Raw genomic sequence first — 16,164 nt, 5'->3', positions numbered from 1 at the left:
CATTCAACGGGCATCTTCAAATTGAAGATTTCTTAGATTGGGTGATGGAGGTAGAGAGGTTATTTGATTATATGAGTATTTGCAAGGATCACAATGTGAAATTAGTGGCATACAAGTTCAAGGGAGGAGCTTTTGCTTGGTGGGAGAAATTACAAATTTTCCGAGCCTAACAAGGGAAGGAACTTGTAACTTCATGGTTGAAGATGAAGTGGCTACTCAAAGCACGGTTTTTACTACTGGACTTTGAGCAACGGCTATTCCAGCAATACCAAGAGTGTCGACAAGGAGGTCAAACCATCCAGGCGTATGTTGATGATTTCTATTGCCTATCTGCCCGAAATGATCTCATGGAAACATAATATCAACAAGTTGTAAGGTTTATTGGTGGACAGCGTGTGGCAATACAAGATAAAGTTTATATGCATCCTGTCTTTACTTTGAACGAGGCAATTAGTTTGGCAACCCGAGCAGAGAAGCAACTGGAGAGGACTAGTACACTAACCTGGGAGCGAACCCTGAGCGATTTGACGAGACCAACACAAGGTTGGAGAAAACAACCTCTAGTCCCTATGGTCACACCAAGCGAACCAGTGACTTCCAGAGGAAAATGAGCCAGTAGCAGTTCAATCATCTCGAGACAACCAACAAACAATCTGTACGCATGGCCCAATCCAGACAAGTGTTTCAAATGCAACCAACCAAGACATAGGTCACATCAATGTCCCCTGAGGCATATGGTAATGTAACGCCCCGCCTTTTACAAAAAGGCGTAAGTGAAAATTTTGATTTCCACTTAACATTACGACATCATCAGAGTTAAATATTGGCAGTGGAATATATCTATTTTTTTTTCTTTACAATGACACATTAGAGCTGACTGAATAACCTCAATATATAAAATAATAACCTTTGTTCTGATAATATAAATACATCTCGAATAATAACATACGTGCCACAAGCGACACTCAATAAAGTATTAGTAATACCAAAATATCGTAGCATCGAAGAGACATATAAAAAGAGTTTGACACCGGTGCATGAAATGATAAACTAAGCAGGGTAGTCCATCACATCCAAGAGACCACAACTCAGGAGGCAACTTAGCCTCAAAAGACTGCTACTCAGATCCATCTAAGCATCTGGATACTCCTGATACTTTTCGTTCTCAAACCCTGTATTAATAAATAATACAGATAGAAATAACAATACAAAAATACCAAAGTGAATCCGCTGTTTCCAATAATATAATGAATGCTGATTTATTTATGAAATGCAACATAATGAAATAAAATAAAATAAAGATTATATATAAATATATATATACAATTTATGGCCTATGGTTGCAAGTCATAGTCATAGATTGAATATGTATATGTATATATAAATAAATAAAGAAATGGCGTGACAGTTTTATATGCAGAGTTTTAATTATATCTTTGAAGCACTCCTCTCGTGATGGATCCTACGGTCCGTATTAGCGTGTTGATTGGGATCCTACGGTCCCCCTTTTACGAGTTATCTCCCAAGTTTTATTAATCTTTTACTGGAATCCTACGGTTCCAGCATAGCTGAAATCCTAAGGTTTCAGTGGCTTGTTTATTATCCTCTTTTCGGGTACCTCCTCCTCATTCACCGAGAACCTAGGAACTCCTGTGAAGCCGCATGTACCCACTGTGGATCTAGATCCCCAGCTTGTTATTAAACATATTATTAAAATAATAAAATATGTAAAGTCACATGCGCAAACAAGTAAATAAAGCAGTAGACACAATATTATAGGAAAAATTCATCAGCTTCGTCCTCAGTAAGTATAAAGATACTTACCTTCTTTTGCTTCCAAAAGGGTTTCCATACAATTGGTGACAAAGGCTTCTAGAAAAAGGGCTAAAACTGCACCCTTGCTGTAGCACATGAAACAGAGTATTTTTCTCCTTTCCTTTTAAAAGAGATGTAACTCGTGAGAGCAACAAGGTGTTTCTTCTTTTTGTTTTCTTCATTCTTTTCCCTTTCATTAACATCATAAACCGAACACACAAGGATACATTGCAATACATTTTAATGCACACAATAGTGAATTAATATAATTCATTAACAATACACTTCAACACTATTCTTATTCCTAACCTCCAAACCTTAACTTAATTTTCTATCGTTTTTCTGTCATGGTAACAGCATGTAAAATTAGTCCAATTACATTTTATTACTAATCTTTTTATGCGAACTTTATTACGGCATATTATAATAGATTATAATGCCACATATTTCATGTGGGCATTATAACATCATTTATAAATAATGACCAAAATAATCATTTTATTTAAAATAGCATTATAAAAGCTTTATCATTAAAAATCATATATATTTATTTTTATATCAAATAAACTTAATAAATACATTAATATAATTAACGAGCTTTATACTTTAGAAATGAGTGAAATAAAATAACTTCGTGCTTATTTCTTATTTTAATCTTTATAAAAATTGAGCAGAATAACGGCTTTAATATATATATTAAATGCCTTAAATACTTAAAAGTATTTGGGCAGCATAACGGCGCTTTTGTAAAAATAATGTATTTTTACTTGGGCATCACAACGACGTATTTTTATATTTAATCACTCCACTTTGAAAATCCTGTTTAAAACACAACTTAAAAACATTAGATTACTTTAGCAAATAACTCATAAATTCACAATATTAAAATAAAACTTTAATTAAAAACCAAATATGTTTCTTCCTTTTCTTTTCTTTCTTTTTCTTTTTCTCTTCTTCTTCTCTTCTTCTTCCTACACAGTAAAGCCGAGAGAGAGCGATAGAGAAATAGAGATGGAGAGGAAGGGAGAGAAAGAGCTTGGGAGAAAGACTTACCCACGGGAGAGAGAGAACTTCGGATTTCTTCTACCTTTGCTGCTGGACCCAAAATTGAGAGAGAGAGAGAGAGAGAGAGAGAGAGAGAGAGAGAGAGAGAGATAGAATTTGAGAGAGATTGGGAGAGAAATTGAGATGTGTAATTGAAGGAATGGATTGGGCTCCTTTTATAGTGAAATGGACGGCCAAGATTGATCCAAAATGATCGCATCTAACGGCTGGGGAGAAGATTTGGGGAGATTTGGTATTAAATATCATATTTTTGGAGATTCGGTGCATGAATATGTTTTCTGCAGAAAGTCGATCGATCGCATTTTTACACTATGAAATAATCGATCGATCTAATTGAACAGTAAGTCGATCAATCTACTTTTTACACTATAAAATAATCGATCGATCTATTATACTTAACCAAATTTTCATCCGTTTTAACACCTATATAACTAAATCGCTCAATCGATTAATTAATCGATCGATCGATTTCGGCTTCTAATAAGAGTTCGATTCCCTAATCGCACGATCGATTTTAAGACATTAAACAATCGCTCGATCAATTATATAATCGATCGATCGAATTAGACTTAGTTTAATTCTAATCCATTTTAACTCTTATACACTTATGCATATATTTCTAATAAATATTTAATCTCTTAAATATTTATGCCTATCTTGATGAATATTTATTCCACAAATATTCATATGTATATTATTCCTATTATTAGGCCTTAAATCATATTTTAAGATATTTTACTCAATATCTTAAAATACGGGGTATTACAGGTAAACTTGATAGAATCCGAGCCAAAAGAAAGATCCGAGCTTAGAAATGATGATACACCCGAGATGATTATACACCCAAGCATACAGATTATGATACATCAAGTCTATACCATTTAATCTAACTTATTAAGGTTATGATTTAAACCTGTTTTAAGTTTAGTTCGTCTCATAATTAATATTATTTCATTAATAATATTATTGTACCAATAATGTTATAATACCAATGATATTATAACACAACAAATATTATAATATAAAGATACCAGACAAATATATATATATATATATATATATATATATATATATATATATATATATATATATATATATTAAGCCATTTTGATCCTTTTGAGGATATTGAACCGCCAAAGTCCTTCAGAAGGTTTCCTAAAACCTCCCCTTACCATGATAAGATCCCAAGTCATAACCTATTTTTTGTTGAGCCAGATTTTAGTCCTGAAGCCATTGCCAAAGTTTACTTTCCCCCATCTTTGGCATTTTCTAGCCATCCACCCAGAAAAGCCTATTAAGTTTTATAGAGATGTACTCCTCCAAATTAAGTCCATAAAGATCAACTCGATCAAATGTCAGAGAGAACCAAACAAAGTCATTTTTCATTCTCTCTTCATAATGAAGTTCATTTCCCAAAGAGAATGGGGAATCCCCCCTTATGCCTCCAAAAGCCTTGAGAATAAAAGAGTCCAGTTAAGTTACCATGACTACATTGAAGCCTGGTACAAAGTCTTGTTGCACCAGAATGAGACTCATACCCACTCCCATTAATTTCGATAAGAGCTTTAAATGAGCAATTCCTTTATAGTTTCACAGATGGTGGCAAGTTCATGGTCACGTTAATGAGATCATCCCTGAAGAAGTCCAAGAAGCAATAAGGTATTTCTCCACTGTCAAGAAGCTAATACAACAATAAGCCCAGTTGCCAATAACACTCCACTTCTTTGCCCATTACAAAGTATCGTGGATTGTGAAATGGCAATATATTCTAAGCCAGAACTGCATTGCCAAGCAGTTCTCTGCTAAGTGTTGGGATAAGTTCGACTTTTCCAGAATCTAGTCCCGCCTAAATGTTGAGTTCCCAGTAAAAGCCATGGCTATCCCAACAACCAAAGTTCAAGCTCCAGCAACCCAGTCCCAGTCTCCTGAGATTGTTGCCAAGCTCCCTCAAGCAGCTTCTAAGTTGGAATCTCCTACCTCCTCTAAAGGAAAGAAGCCCACTAAGAAAGATCTTAAAGCTTTCGCCCTTTCCTTTGCTGAGCAATTTTATGAAGCAAGTGACGAAAAAGAAGATGAAGACTCTATAGCAGAATCTTCCATTCACCTAATTCAGATAGATCCGTTCCAAAATGCTCAAGACCCTTACAATGGGTATGATTTCTCAAGACCACAGTGCCCATACCTGTCGGCACAAAAGACAAATAAGTAAACAGTGTTTTGTCACCCATTAGACATGGTACTATTCATGAATAGTGACTTTTTCACTATTCACCTACTTTTAGCCTTTCTTTTGGCGCGAATTACTTAAGTAAAAACAAAAGAATCTGCTTTCGGTGCACTCCGGATAGCAACCTAAGCATGCTGGCATCCCATAATTCTAGCACTCAAGCTCCTTTCCTAAGTCTATTTAAGAAGCAGAACCCAAGAGTTCAAGGTAGAGTTCATTTGAGTGGTATCATAGAGATAGTTCCGAAAAAGTTTTGTAACCCAAAACACTTGTAATCCATAACCTCTCTTAAGCTAAACACTTGTAATGTCTCTTTCAAGTATTATGTCTAAGCTTGTATCAGTCAGAGCAACTCTGATCTAAGCTCATTTGTAAGTTTTCATATCAAGTTTTAAAATCAAGCATTACTTTAAGATTATTATGATCTTTGAATATTCTGTAATTTTATATTCAAATTTTGATCTTGAAGTACGTATACTTATTACTCTGTTCACTTACTCTTACCATTTCTCCATCTATTCCACCATTTCTACTACTTACTTCTAAGTATATCTTCTTCCACCCCCTTTTGGTTTCATAGCCATACAGTTGAGTTACATTCCTGTTTATTCTATACATTCACCCAAGTGGCTGGTTATTTGTCTTGAACTGTTATTGTCTATTTTTTGCTGCATTCTACTTTCTGTTAAGATTCTAGGTTATTTGAAAGATGATACTGCCGTCAACATGCCGTCAGCGCAGTTAGAGTCGAGGGAAGGCCGGGTAAGTCGGGAGGACACACGAATAAGACATAGTGTATGATCTAGGACACTTAGTTGATTTACAGAGATAAGTGCGGTAGAGAGATGAAAACAGTAAAAGTTTAAGTCTGATAAACAGAAACTTGTATAAATGAATAGATTGTTTAGATCTAACTCATCTGTAAGCTCTAGGTCCTTAATAGCTACGATCCCAGAGATTGTCAACAAAGAACAAGTTGAGTACCAATCCGATGATTCTCTCATCGACTTCGATGATTGGAACATCCCTAAGGTTCCTAGTAAAGAAATTTATAGGAAAAAATGGTTGACGACATCCTCCCGGAGTGAACATCATGTCAAAACCATTGAACAAGTCTATGCCATAAACAAAGAGCATGAAATATGCAAGCTCTTTAGCCTTGAGGCCATTAGAAAACATAGATCTGATGGTTACAACTTTATCCATATCAAATTAGTTCAAGTTGCCGTTAAGCCCTTAACAAGAAGAGGTCTCAATGCCTCAGTCTTGTTAGGTCTCCGAGACACACGATTCACTGAGTTTAGTGATAGTCTTCTCGGTCTTGTTGAGTCAAGTTTGTATAATGGTCCGATTCATTTCGACTGTTATCCAGACTTCACCGTAAGCCTAAGTGATCCTCATGTGTTAAAAGCTTTAACTTTGAACATTAAGACTTCAGGATACAAAATCCTAGAAGGTGTTCAACCCTAAGCTTTAATCTATAGGATCTATTACAAGTGTACTAGAACCAACATGAACTTCCAGGCTATCTTTAAAAGTCCTAGGAATCAAACTCTGTTGATTCAAAGTACCCAAGATATTGCGAACATTCTTGTTCCCCACACCATTAAGTGGACTGACATTAGTTTACCCCAACAGTGGTCTTTAACTAATGATAGCTTCAACCCTGTTAATGTAAGTCATAATCTAGATTATATTAAGCAGTATCTAGATGGTACTGTTAAGATAGATTTTGGTCACAGACCTAAGCCAAATCTTCATATAGAAGAAGTCCCGAGGTCTAGTTCGTCTAGGCTAACTAAGAATAAAACCCCAGCAAGACATTCGTTTGTCGGTTCAACCACAATGGAAGGACTAAAACGAATAGATCTAGATCTAGAAAAAGACTTAAGAAGCCTTAAGTTAAAAGGAGTACAAATGAGTTCTCAAGTAAGCCATCCTTGCTATACGGTAGACAACCAACTAGAAGAGGAAGAATCCCAAGGAGGAAATGTCTCCCCTACGGAATCTGACTTTATAGTTGAAACAACCGTAGACCCCCCAACTATGTACCTTAAGAAAGTCTTTCAAGATAGATTATAAAAGACTTAATGAAGATATTGAGTCTGAAGCAAATCTTGAAAGAAGAAAGATTTACTGCAAAAGGTTCAACCTTGAGCAGAAGAAAGAAATCTTAAGTCATTATAAGAAACACATAAGTCAAGTCGAAACAGACATTCTCTATTTCGATTTTGTGGATGAATTTTACCCTGTTGAAAACACCGTAAAAACCATCTCCAAAGAAGAATGGGTAAAAGAAGATAACACAGTTGTTTCCTCAAGCCACCCTCCCCAAGAAACCATAGTGTTAAACACCGTACAACAACGGTTAAGGCTTCCCCCTTTAAGTTTGCATCTGAGAATACAGATGTAAAAAAGATCATTGAACAAAATAATTATACCAACCAATACCTAAACTTCATAGGTAACCAGTTGGATAAAATTGAAGAAAAGCTTAATAATAAGTCTGTTAAGCAAGAGAAACCTTTAATTAAGCCTCCAGAATTAAAAATAGGGAAAAGTTTAAAGGTTAACAAAAATAAGTATGTTGAAAAGATTGAGGAAATGCTTAAAGAATTGGTAAAAACCAAACAAGAGCAACCCAGTTCATCCAACACTGTGGTTGTTGCTACCATCCCTGAGTCATCTGAGAATTCATCTGAAACAGAATCCACTTCGGAATCTGATTCTAATGATAACATCAGAAAAGTTGAAAAGCCCTTTCAAGTCTCGAACTGAAAAGGATACATAAACCTAAGTTTCCTCAAAAGTCTTACCAAGAATTGGTATCCTAGGCTAACCCCTCCGGATATCCAATTTGAAGAAAGAAATTTCCAAAGTCAATTAAATGCTTACAAAAGCAATTCAATTTCTAAGTCTATTAACTTAATTAAGTCAAAAACTCAACAAATAGAGTTTTTACAAGAAGAAATTAAGGTCAAAAGAATTGAAGAACAACTAAGTCAAAAAACCCTCCAACAGAAAATCCAACTCTTTGAAGATAGGACCAAAAGCGAAGTTTGTTTTGACCTCCCTACTGCCTTCTGGTATAGGAAAAAGCATACAGTAAGTCTTCCTTATGTCAAAGATTTTGACGAAGGAAAAATCACTACTAAGGCAACACCTATCCAGATGAGCCAAAAGACTATGGAATTCTGCTAGAACGAAATAAAATATCTATTGCGCAAATGCATAATTCGTAAAAGCAAGTCTCCTTGGCCTTGCTCAACCTTCTATGTTTAGAAAAATACTGAACTAGAAAGAGGAGTTCTAAGATTAATCATCAATTATAAGCCCCTTAACAAAGTCTTGGAATGGATTAGATATCAAATCCCAAACAAAAGAGACCTCATCAATAGGCTAAGTGGATCTGTTATCTTTTCTAAGTTTGACATGAAAAACGGATTTTGTCAAATCCAAATTCATGAGAAGGATAAGTACAAAACATCTTTTGTCACACCCTTTGGGCAATATGAATGGAACGTAATGCCCTTTGACCTTAAGAATGGCCCGAGTGAGTTTCAGAATATCATGAATGATATTCTCGGTCCTCTAAGTAAATATTTTATAGTTTACATAGATGATGTTCTCATCTTCTCCATGTCCATCGAAGAACACTGGAAACATTTGAATTCGTTTCTAAAGTTATCAAGGTTAATGGTTTAGTAATCTCTGCTACTAAAATTAAGTTATTTCAAACCAACATTTGATTTCTTGGATATAATATCCATCAATCAAAAATAAGTCCAATCAGCCGAGTCATCCAATTTGCTGATAAGTTTCCTGATGAAATCCTTGAGAAAACCCAGCTCTAGAGGTTCCTAGGATCTCTTAACTATGTTGCAGATTTCTATCAAAACCTTCGCAAAAAATGCAAGCCATTATTTAATAGACTTCAAACAAGCCCTCCTTCGTGGACTAATGTCCATACTTCCATTTTCAAAGAAATTAAGCTCCATGTCCAGACATTGCCTTGTCTTGGCATTCCAACTATTGATTCCTTTAAGATTGTTGAGACTGACACCTCCGATATTGGTTACAGCGGTATTCTCAAATAGCAAATTCATTCCAATCAACCTGAACAAATTGTTCGTTTCCATTCAGGAATTTGGAATTCAGCACAGAGAAATTATAGTACTATTAAGAAGGAGATTTTATCTATAGCACTATGTATTTCAAAGTTTCAAGATGATCTTTTAAATCAAAAGTTTTTAATAAGAGTTGATTGTAAAAGTGCAAAACATGTTTTAGAAAAAGATGTTCAAAACATTGCATCTAAACAGATTTTTGCAAGATGGCAAGCAATCTTAAGCATATTTGATTTTGACATTGAATACATCAAAGGAAGTCAAAAATCAATCCTTGATTTCTTAATCCGTAAGTTTTTGCAGGGAAAGAATGGCTGATAAGAAGAAAGAAAAGGCTTCGGTCAGTAAGCCCAAACTAAGTCTAGAATCTATGCCTTTTGAACTTGTCACCCCAAGCCAATTAAGTTCCCAAGATCTTATTTTAAGGAATTCACCTGTCCAAATGGTGAATCGGTTTGCCACCCTAGGTAGCACCATAAGTTCATTTGTAAGTTTTCATATCAAGTTTTTAAATCAAGCATTACTTTAAGATTATTATGATCTTTGAATATTTTGTAATTTTATATTCAGATTTTGATCTTAAAGTATGTATGCTTATTACTCTGTTCACTTACTCTCACCATTTCTCCATCTATTCCACAATTTCTACTACTTACTTCTAAGTGTATATATATATATATACACATACATACATACATACATACATACATACATACATTGAAACAGTTGAAAGAACATTTTCTTTTGTTAGTTTTTGTGTTGGTTGCATTCTGTTGGACAAAATCACTTCTATGTAATGTTGCTGCTTTCACAGGGATGCCGTATATTTCAGAATCTTCAAATATTCAGAGTTTTATTTCTCTGATGTGGAAATAACCTTATTATGACAAGCTGCAAGTGTCACAAGCTTCAAGAAGGCTATTTCAGTATTCAAGTAAGATTCTGTACAGATTCCCACTCAGAGAAGTCAGATCCCATGTTTCCATCCGGACGACCCAGTCTAAGAGTCCAGATGCTCATCAGTCAGCAACTTACGTTCGGACGAGGTGGCAAAACCGTCCGGACGCCCATCAGTGTCTAGAAACTTCAAACTATTCAAGGTTGCATTCGTTCGAACGTAATAACAAATCGTCCGGCCGCTCTTTAGAGTTCAAGAAGATTTTAGCATTCCAGTTCATCTGTCCGGACGACGTGTTATACCGTCCAGACGCTCAACTGTCCAAGCATAATCCGTCCGGACGACAAGAACTTTTCGTCCGAACCTTCCCCTGTGTCGAGTAGCTTTGAACTATTCCAGCTTGCATTCGTCCGGACGTTTCAGCAGCAAGTCCGGACGCCACTTAGTGTTCGATCAGCTATGAGATTTCTTTCCAAAACATAGATATGGGAAGACAGCTGCAATCGTCCGGACAATGTGAATTCCCGTCCGGACACGCTCATTCATAAAGCAAGTTGTGCATTCAAAATCAAGACGTCCGGACATTAGTCCTCATGGTCCGGACGCTCGAGCTTCATATATGAAAATTGCATGCATCAGATCAACCGTCCGGAGGACAGATCCTATGGTCCGGATGCGCGAAGCCTTGATATGGAAATTACATGAACCTAAAGTACGACCGTCCAGATGACAGGGCAACACCGTCTAGATGCGACTTAATTCAGAAAAGAATTTCTGCAAAATTTGGAAAGCTGATTGCATAGTTGTCCGTCTGGACGCCTTATGTCTACCATCCGGATGACACCTAGGTATTTCAAGCCAGACACTCATTTGAACCTTTAGCCTATAAATAGAGGTCCCTAGGCTTGAGAATTGGAAAAATTTGGTAGTGCTCAGAGAGTTATATTCTAGAGTTATTGTGCTGAGTTAAGCCGTTGCCAAGTGTTGTTGTTATGCTGAACTGAAGTCTATCTTAGGGGTTGACCCTAAGGTAAAGGATTCCATTGAAGACCCTTCAAGTAGGAGACTTAGTTGGGAGGCGTTCGTGTTGGGTTACACGTCAGAGTTCAAGGTACGACTACTGCATAAGGTTATGTGAGTGCTACTGCTTTGTAACTAGTCTTGTCTTCTGAATAGTGGATATCTTGGGTTTGACTGCTCCAGAGTGGTTTTTCTCTTAACTGATTTTCCACTTTGTCAACAAAATATTTGTCTCTTTTAATTCCGCATTTTGATATTTTGTTGCACATTTTTGCACACATTTGTTAATATTAGAAGTCATTTAATTTTTTATCTTTAAATAAAGAATATGAAACTATTAAATTATTTTCAAAAGATAATATTGAAAAGCATAAGCAAAAATATTCTTTTATATATATATAGGACTTGTCCATGTGGACATTAAACCTTTAATAAGACAATGATTAAATAATAGCGTCTTATTATGTTTAATGGATGGTAGACATTTAAATTGTAGAGATTTGTTATTAGGATAAATAGAATCATCTTTATATGAAGGCCCTGTATATTTTAATTGTCACCCGATTTTTCATTATCCTTATTTAACCCTACTCTTCTACATGCTTTAAAATTAAATATTAAAACTCATGGTTACAATATGATAAAAGGATCACAACCTTTAACTATTGTTTATAAAATTTATTATAAACTTATGAAAATAACATTAGAACTTCAGACATTGTTAGAAAGCCCAAAAAGACAAACTTTATTATTATAATGTAACACACAAAATTCTACAATATGTACACCAAAACAAATTTGTTGGGATGATATAATCTTACCAAATAAGTGGACTTTAGAAAATTTAGTTCTATTACCAAAAGTATAGAATAATGCAACAGATTTGGATTATGTTACCCAAAGAAAAAATGGTACTATAGGATTAAATTTCTAGTCTTATAGAAGATTATGTTCAAGAGCTACCTCATAAAATGAAATAATAAATAAGCCTATTTCCCCTCTTAAATATAGTTTAAGTCAATTAGAAACTAATCTACAAGGAATTAATAAGGGAAAATTTATAGATACTCCTTTTTATTCTGTAGCCTCAGCAGCCAATGTTAATGGAATGAATAATCCTCTTAATAATTATAATGAGATAAATAATCCAAATTCTCCAACTAAATCTCAGATGGAAGATCCACAAATCATGATGATAACTCGAGAATATAAAATAAATAAAGAAAAATTACGAAAAGATTTTATGTCTCCAAAATATGAACATAAGAGAACATGGTTTTTTAATACATTTTCACAAATAGAACAAAATCATATAAGAACTAAATGGTATAATCAAATTAATGAAATGAGAACATATATATATATATATATATTTATTCCCTTGGTCCGAACATAATTATAAACAAATTAACACTAGAGAAATTAATACTATCGGTAGAGTTAAAAATAGTTGGATAAAATTACAAAGTAATGAAAGTACTCATGAAGAATACTCTCCTTATGAATCTATAACCCTTACACACAGAGGATTGCAATTAGTTGATTTTTCTCTTAAAAAAGCAAGTCTTAGTGATGATAATAAAAATATGGACAATATTATACAACAGAATAATTTTACAAATACATATATAAAAGTTCTTGGTGAAAAACTAGAAAAAATTGAAACAAGATAAACCCATTAACGATTAAAAATCAAGAAAAAGAAATTGAAAGACCTTTATTTATACCATATGAAAGCCCTCCAAATTTACAGCTTTCTTTAAAAAATGATAATACATAATTATTAGAAGAAATTTCTAAAAGATTAAATACTTTAAAAATTAAAAATCATGCATCCACCTCAAATTATAATAAAGAAACATCAAATCATAATAAAGAAATTTTGACCATAAAAAAATCACATGAAGAAACAGAAACAGAAGTAGATACAAAATCTTACATAGATAAGTTACAGTCTCAATTTAAAAATTTAGATCTAAATAGAATGACTTCGGGACATGATCAAAGAAGAATGCCTAGGAATAATTACAAAGGACAATATGCAACGCATACTTCTATAACTTGCAATGGTATCCTAAACCCACACCTCCAGATATACAATTTGAAGAAAGAGAACTATGAATAAGTTTTGCTTACACAGCTGATGCTTTGTATGAGTGCAATGTAGATAGTTTATCAGAATATGAAATTTTGAATGTCTTACATGAAATGATGATAGTAGCAAATGTTTATAAATGTGTAAAAAGATCAGATCATTAAGTGGCAAGTAGTTTAATAACATGTTTTACATGACAATTAAAAGGATGGGATAATACTTTAACAGAAGAACAAAGATCATATTTAAAAATAGCTTATAAAACTGATATTACTGGAAATGTTATAGCAAATTAGCATAATCAACCTATAGAAGATGCAGTTAATACTCTAATATTTGCAATTACAAAATATTTCGTCGGATACCCCGCAGTATATAGAGAAAATATTTATGATAGTTTAGAACATTTAAAATGCCCTACTCTAACAAATTTTAGGTGATATAAGGATGTCTTTCTTTTAAGACTATTAGTTAGAACAGATAATAGAGCCCCTTATTGGAGAGAAAAATTTATTGGAAGATTACTCAAATATTTTACCCATAATGTTTGAGAAAAATTAAATAATGATGGTCACAAAGATTATACAAGTCTTACATATGGAGAAATTATTAATGCAATAAAACATATAGAATTAAATCTGTGCAATGATTTAAGACTAACACACCAATTAAAAAAGAATATGCCAAGCAAAAATTAAGATTTTTTTGTGAACAATATGGTTTTCCCCCTTTAATAAGACCATCCACTAAGCATAAACGTAAAAAATATCGTAACAAAAAAATAAAATCATATAAACCATATATAAAATATTATAGATAAAAAAACTCTAAAAAATTCCGGCCAAATAAATTCAAGCATAATAAGAAACAAGCTATGTGTTATAAATATGGTCAAACTAGTCATTATAAAAATAATTGCAAAGTAAAAGATAAAATTAAAGAACTTAATATTAATGATAAATTAAAATCTCAACTCTTAAATATATTATCTGAATCTAATACAGAATCTGAAGAATTATTATAAATTGATGATAATGATACTACATTCCAAGAAGAATATTCTAATTTGAGTGAAGAAAACAAAGTAGGATTTTGTTTCTACTAGATAAGGATATGTGCACCTGTAGAAAAGAAATAAATACTTTAATAAAAGAATAAAGAATAATATCAAAACTTATAGATCAAATTGAAGATCCAAAAACAAAAATAAAATATTTATCACAAATTAGTCAAAAAGAAAAAATAATTACTAATAGCATAAATTACAATTTTACTAATGTATCTAATAGATTCAAAAAAGAAAAACATCCTATTACAGTTCAAGATTTACAATCTAAAATAAATAATATAAAACAAGAGATAAAAGAATTAAAACTTAATTTTAAAATCACTAATGAATAATTAGTACAATAAATTATAACACTAAAAACAGAAAAAAAAAAAAAAAAAAAAAAAAAAAAACAACAAACAACAAACAAATAAAATCTTGCAAAATGATAATAAAATTAAAATCAAAGAGATTCCAGAAAATAATAAAAACAAGCAGAATTCAATAGATAATAATTTATTCATTAATCTTATAGATAGGATAATATTTCAAAAATGGTATGTTGAAGTAGCATTAATAATTAATGCTGAATTTCAAATTACAACAGTAACTTTATTAGATTTAGATGCAGATATGAATTGTATCCAAGAATGAATTATACTTACAAAATATTATGAAAAGACAACTGAAAAATTGTATCAAGCTAGTGGAACAATATTAAATATAGAGTATAAAATACCTAATGCACATATTTGTAATGATGGAATATGTTTTAAAACTACATTTATTTTAGTAAAAAATATTACCTCTAAGATAATATTGGAAAACCCATTTTTAACATTACTTGATCCTTTTATAAAAAAAGAAGAAGATATTAGCACTGAAATTATGGAAAAGAAAATTTTATTCAAATTTATTTTACCACCAATGACTAAAGATATTAACATGTGAACAAATATTTCCATATTCCAAGAAATTAATGTCATTTCCAAACAAATAAGAATAGAGAAAATCATGTTGTCCAATTACCTTATGAATCAAATTTTAACGAGAAAACAATACCGACAAAAGCTAGATTTATTCAAATGAATCAAGAATTATAACAAAAATGATTATTAAGAAGTAGTAAATCCCCTTGGAGTTGTTCAGTCTTTTATGTCCAGAAAAATGTTGAATTAGAAAGAAGAACCCTAAAATTAGTCATAAATTATAATCATTTGAATGAAGTATTGAAATGGATTAGATACCCAATCCCTAATAAAAAAGATTTACTTTCAAGAATATATTGTGCTACAATATGAAAATGGGTCTCTACAATTTGCAGATAAATTTTCTGATGAAATAAAAGATAAAAATCAGTTACAAAGATTTCTAGGAAGCTTAAATTATATTTTTGATTATTAAGAAAATCTTAAGATCATTTGTAAACCTCTTTATTAGCGATTACAAAATAATCTTCCTCCATGGTCTACTTTTTTTTTTTGAACAAAGTAGCCAATCTTCATTAAAGTAAGCAAATTGATCCCAACAAGAGGGGATCTAGGAAGACAAAGTCTCCCTAAGTACAACATTCAAAATAAAAGTAGGACACTCTTCAAGCCAAACACCATCCATCTCTAATGTGGAGGCCTCTTTTGCTAGCAGATGAGCAACATTGTTAGCCTCTCTGTTGACATGAGCGATAGTAACTCCTCTTAGTCCTTGCATTTCCATGTTTATACCTTTCACAAAAAGACCAGAAACGTCATGTTTTGGGGATCTTGAGATCACTTCATCTACAACTTGTTTTGCGTCCCCTTCCAAAATAATCTCATAAAATCCCACATCTTTACAAAATATCACTGCCTCGTAAGCTGCCATAGCCTCCGC

Source organism: Alnus glutinosa, chromosome 3, assembly GCF_958979055.1.
Source record: "Alnus glutinosa chromosome 3, dhAlnGlut1.1, whole genome shotgun sequence".
Taxonomy (NCBI): domain Eukaryota; kingdom Viridiplantae; phylum Streptophyta; class Magnoliopsida; order Fagales; family Betulaceae; genus Alnus; species Alnus glutinosa.
This window is presented reverse-complemented; position numbering follows the sequence as displayed.